The sequence below is a fragment of the Lynx rufus genome, unplaced genomic scaffold (genome assembly GCF_022079265.1).
Source record: "Lynx rufus isolate CCGP_SWC_20201006 ecotype Redwood Valley unplaced genomic scaffold, mLynRuf1.p SCAF_7, whole genome shotgun sequence".
NCBI lineage: Eukaryota > Metazoa > Chordata > Mammalia > Carnivora > Felidae > Lynx > Lynx rufus.
The window spans coordinates 74344753-74350752 of NW_025814889.1; the positions used below are offsets into that span (position 1 = coordinate 74344753).

The following is a 6000-nucleotide window of genomic DNA, read 5'->3' on the forward strand; positions in this document are numbered from 1 at the left end:
CAGACTGTCCTCTTTCTTTAAAGACCCTAGCAGAGCAACTGTGTCTTACCATATGTCTACCTTCCTTTTTTTTTTTTTTTCCCTGATTGTCTAAAATGGGAAGGATGGAACCCAGAGGAACTCTGGCCAGATGTTCACTGCCCTCCTTGCAGACAGCTCCTGCTGACATCCCTAGGCTCCTCTGCCAAAGGTGGGAACCTGTCTGGGTTGCCAGTGACAACAATGGAACCCCTGCTGGTGCCATTTGAAAAGGCCAGGACAACGCCCTGCATAAATAGCCCCCCACCAGCCTGCCACTGGTACTGAGATCCCATCATCAGTACTTCCTGGCCTCTGCAGCCCCTCTCCACTCCACCCTCTGCCAGCACTCACTAGATCTTTCACTCTGGGCTCAGAAGGGCCCGGCTATCAGTTCTCAGGACATATTGTGACCTGAGGCAGTGCCAAGTTACCCAACTTGTAACCTAAACTATTCTCAAAGCATCTGCAAGGCAGAGGAGAAAAAATGGGGAGTTTTATGGTTGATTCATTCACTCAGTTAAGTACTTAAGGAGCACCACTTCGTCAGGCACTGTTCTCGGCCCTAGAAGCACAGCAGTGAGTTTATACCATTAAATTTTAGTGACAGACAACAAACAAAACAGATAAACACATTATATAGTATATTAGAAAGTGATGAAGTGAGGGGCGCCTGGGTGGCTCAGTCGGTGAAGCGTCCGACTTCGGCTCAGGTCACGATCTCGTGGTCCGTAGGCTTGAGCCCCGCGTCGGGCTCTGTGCTGACAGCTTGGAGCCTGGAGCCTGTTTCAGATTCTGTTTCTCCCTCTCCATCCCTCCCCCACTCACACTCTGTGTCTCTCTCTGTTTCAAAAATAAACATTAAAACAATTTGTTTTTTAAAAAAGAAAGTGATGAAATGTAATGAGGAAGAGGATGAAGAGAGCAGAGTAGGAAGAAGCCAGAAACTGGAGAATGGTCACAAATAATGCTGATTTTTTTCTTAAAAAGTACTGATGTGGTCATCATAAGGAAAATCAGAATTTCGTCAGACCTCCACACACTTATGATCAGGTTCAGTATTGTTGTATTTTGAATTCCATGTAGGGGTGGAAAAAGTGAGCATCTGGAGTCCCTAACCTGTCCCTGACCTGAGGCAGGGGTATTAAGTGTGCTCACTAGCCTCAGTCTGAGCTCAGTGTGGTCACCGCTGTCCGCCTAGGCCCTTGCGTCCCAGTTCTGATCATCGGCGTCCACCTGATGGTGGACAGACCACAGCCCTCCACTACGGCCCTGTGACTCGTCTGGATCTTCAAACGCCCTGACTCTGAACACCGGTTCTGATGGTCTTTCTGAGTCCCATCCTCCCCCGATGCTCCAATGCTTATGGCCTGTTTTCTCCCTCTTCTTCAGCTAGTCTGGTTTTGGAAACCTGGGGGCAGGGTTGTGCCCTTGTCCTTGACAGTAGCCATCCCCAAAGTCTAAAAACTCCTCTGGAGTCCAGTCCAGAATGAGGCACCTTGAGGTTGCACAGCCCAGTCCCTCAGCCTGCCTGACTATCCTTTCAGGGACATCCACTGATCGCTGCCCATGTTAGGACAAACCTTCTGTTCCGCGGTCCTTCAGGTATGGGAGCAGAGTTTGTCACACCCTGAGAGACTAACTGCTCCTTGAAGCACTCCTTAGCTGGCCTAGACTCTGGCTTCCTTCCACCTTCACACCTGTGAGAAAATCTAATTTAAGACCCAGGCCTCCTCTCCAACAGCTGGCCCTTTCAAGTGCACATGTACACTATCATTCATTTCCTTGAGTCACCCCCTCCCCCGCCAGTGGTGTTTTTTTTTTACAGCTTTATTTAAGAATAATTGACATTTACTGATTTTTTTTAGTAAATTAAGAGTTGTGCACCCATCACTACATTCCAGCATTAGAATATTCCCAGCACCCTCAAAAAGATCCCTCATTTGCAATCTATCCCCACCCCCAGCCCCAGGCAACCACTAACCTACTTTCTGTCTCTACAGATTTGCCTTTTCTGGACGTTTTATGTAGATAGAATCATATCATATGTGGTCATTTGCACCTCGCCTCTGTCCCTTAGCGGACTGTTTCTGAGGTTTATCCATGTCGTGGATGTTTCAGGGGTTCAGTCCTTTTTATGGCACAGATACCCCGTGTTTTACTTCTCCGCTCACCCGTCGATGGACATTTGCACTGTCTCGAGATCTGAATAATACGGCTCCATGAACATTCACGACCAGTCTTTGCGTGCACACGTTTTCGTTTCTCTTCAGATTTTTTTTGTGTGAAAATCCTCTTCCAAATATAAATAGAAGTAGTCCATGATGGGTTGGCTTAAATTCCTACAGCTTAAGAACTGGGGGGGGGGGGACGTCAGGGAGGAGAAAAGGGTAGATGGGAAAGGAGAGAGAGCAGTGGATTTGTCTCCCTAGGAGGAAAAGAGGGAAGGCAGAGGCAATCACGCTCCCACTCGTATGTTTTGCTCAGTAGTTTGGACGGAAGTAAAGTAAAGTGGCCTCTGGGGGATTGTAGCTCCAGGCAATCATAACATTTTGTGAAAAAGCCAATCCATTGCTGAGATATCTTCAAATACATGAACCGTCCGCCTGTGTTGATTGCAGACTTGGGTGTCATCCTTGACTTCTCTTTCAAGAGAACTCCTTGAAAGACTTCTCGTTCTTTCTCCAACAGGTTCAATCTCTCTCAAATGTCCTCCATTCCATGCCTTCACTCTAGTTCAGGCCCTTATCCTTTCTTGTTTTGTTTGTTCTTATCTCCTTGTTTCCTCACTGAATCCTGTCCATACCATTCTCTGCACACTTCCGGAATAGTCTGTCACTCTCCTGACCAAACTGATCAAGATCTCAACACCCCGGCTTGTGTCTCAGCTTCACCTCTCACCAGCAGCACCCCCCTTCCTTCCCCTAAACCCACACTTTACACTCAGCCTTTCTCAAATACATTGTCTCCCAAATATCCTGCTTCTCCTTGCAGGCTTTTGAAACTGCCTCTGCCTGACGCTTTTTCCTCCTTGACCTGCCCTGCTACTGCCCTTCCTCAGGTCTCATCCAAGGCACCACTCGTCTCTGGAGGCCCCCTATGGCCCGCACAGAATTGGGGCAGGCACCCAGAAGTCATCTTGCCTCGTTGTAACATCTGTCACCTGGTGCACCAGCCCGTTTATATGTCCTTCCTCCCCTCTAGATCAGAAGTCTCCTGAAGACCAAGGCAATGACCTCTTCACCATGCAGCCATCTTGGGCTCCGGTATGGTACATATTTATTGAAAAATATCACCAAATGTCAAAAAGAGAGAGAGAGAGATGTCCAGAAGAAAGCACTGGAAGGAAAGCATGGAACCATCCACTTTTTTGTGTCTTTATTAATCCAAAAATGTTATTCACACACATAGGAAGAATGGCAACGACTTCAAGCAGCATGTGAGTATCTAGGGCTGGTTCCACCGCTCAAGAGCCGGGGCACTTGGTGCAATTTGCCTCTCTCCATCTGTCCAAAGAGCTGCTTCTCTCACAGGACTATTGGGTGAACCTGGTAGGTGAATGCGGATTGTGGCGTTTTCAAATTACAGGATAATTTATAAATATAAGCAATTACTACATACTTCTATTCCTCTACTTTTTCAAAATAAACCTTTGCTGTCTTAGAAATTGCACTTACAATAATTTTATTACTGAGATGAAATTATAAAATAATTCCTTGCATTAGCCTCGTATTTCGACTCTTCAAAGTACTTTCACGTCCATTATCTCATTTGATCTTCGTAAATGAGATGGGGAAAGTAGCAATTAGCATCTTCATTTTATAATTAGCGAAACTGAGACCCAGAGATGAGGCGACTTACCCGACAGAAGCTATTGTAAGCTTCTGAGAAGGGACCCGGTCTTCCGCTTCCTCATTAGGTTCTGCAGCTGCCATATCAGACTTCTGAGGGTTTCAACTCTGAAATGTTTCCTCTCCCACAACCCCAAACAACACACACACCCACACGTACACATGTGTACACACACTCCAACCCCTAGGCAATCGCTGTCAGCTTCACACAAAATTTCATCCAAGAAAATCCAGGGAGGTTGAGACAGAAACACATCTCAGACTCCCCGGCAGTCGGGCAAAGCACAACACTTGTTTCTACATAAAAAGAAACCTCTCATTTCAGGAGCCAATGGCTGGGGGGGGGGGGGGGGATCAACCGAACTTCTGCATGGAGATAATAAAAATATCTCCTGTTATTCCCTCAAGACAGAGTGTAGATGTGCTACCTGTTAATTTACTGTCGATTTCTTCATTTTTATGTAATCTCCTCTAGTCAAGGTAGATTTAATTCCATTTTCATCTTATGTACTTCCTTTCAAAGCTCGGTGATTTCTTTTCTATTTTTATTCATTCCTTTTGCTTCCTATCAATTTTCATATCGAGTTCCATTTGGCAAGGGGTGGTAATAAAAATATTCCTCATGCTCTAATGTTTAAATTTGCCATCGCACTTTAAGGGGGTTCTCTTTAAGGGAGAACGTCAGCCCTTCACCGGGCGCAGCTCCCGGGCTTACAGGGGGCAGGAGCGCCGCGTCCCAAACGGTTCTGCACTGTGGTCCGAAATTCTCTTCTTCTGGCATTTTCTTTTCTTTTTTTTATTTATTTTTGAGACAGAGAGAGACAGAGCATGAACGGGAGAGGTTCAGAGAGAGGGGGACACAGAATCCAAAACAGGCTCCAGGCTCTGAGCTGTCAGCACAGAGCCCGACGTGGGGCTCGAACTCACGACCGTGAGATCGTGACCTGAGCCGAAGTCGGACGCTTAACCGACTGAGCCACCCAGGCGCCCCTGGCATTTTCTATTTACTGAGCACCTACCGTGTGCGGGGCACTCTGCATGCGGGGTAATCCGAGTCAGATGGGAGGTGAAAGAAGACAGCAACAGACTAACAGCTGTTTGTGACGGCAGCACAGGTGTCCTGAGGAAGGCGCCCCCCTGCCGTGCGGAGGAGGTGGCAGACAGCGGCAGACACCAGCCGTTGCAAACCGTGTGCTTTTCTGCCCACCTAGATGCAAATGCGGGGTGTGGCACACTGGGACCGTTCTGCAGCGGCTGGCCATGGGACGTAGCAAATACTCTACAGACAAGCGTCTCTGGTGTGCTTGTCCAGGAGCCTGGCCCTGCAGTGGGTCCTGGAGATGTTAAGGGGAGGGGGGTGCTAATACCATTGGAGACCACAGACACGGGTTACAGACTTTCCATCTTCCCAACTTGTCAGCCCACCTCTCGTTCCCCGGGGGTCTGAAGAGAGCAGGGTGGCTCAGAGTAAGGCTCTGGAGCCAGGATGCTCTGGTTCAAATCCCAGCTCTGGGCCACTGGGTGAGTTACTTGACCCCTGTAATTGAGTTCCCTCAGCTGCACAGTAAAGGGGGATCCTTATGAGGACTAACCAAGTGAGTCGCTACAAGCAATGCTTAGAACCGCACCTGGCACAGCGAGTATCCGTTATCACGATGCGTGTTTGGTATCCCGAGGATTCCCGGCTTTGGTTTTTCAAGAAGCAAAACCCACAGGTTCTGTGGCCCCGGTTCACCCTTTCCGGGATGCCCCGGTGGACCTGGTGCGGTGGTTGACGGCAGCAGGTGTGATGCAGCTGGGACCCAATTTTAGCCGTGCCGACATAACTGCCCCACCCGGCGGCTGCCCCCCACCTCTAACTGCCTTACAACTTCTCTGTCCCCACCCAAGCCCCTTCCTCCCATTGGGAAGGGAAGCGGCACTTGTCTGAGTAAGTTTCCGGTTCGTGTGGTTACTAAGCACAGAACAGGGTAACTGCCTCATAGAAAACACCCGTGACAGAGTCATGAGGTCAGGGTGGTGGTGACTTTAGAGCAATTGACTCAAAACCCTACAGCCGGCAAGAGCCAGAGGAGAAATTGGACGCCACACCTGTCCTGTTTCCAGTGTCTGCTCTCTCCATGCTTCATCA

The 6000-nt window shown here is 48.5% G+C and overlaps 1 long non-coding RNA gene across 2 annotated transcripts in view; it reads right to left on the reverse strand.

The window, feature by feature from the left end:
* The window catches only part of LOC124502261 (uncharacterized), a 55967-nt gene extending 50943 nt beyond the window's left edge, over positions 1 to 5024 (reverse strand). For both annotated transcript variants that reach the window (XR_006959885.1, XR_006959884.1), the window contains exon 1: positions 4889 to 5024. This is a non-coding gene — a long non-coding RNA (uncharacterized LOC124502261). The remainder of the gene's footprint in view (positions 1 to 4888) is intronic.
* Positions 5025 to 6000: the final 976 nt, after the last annotated feature.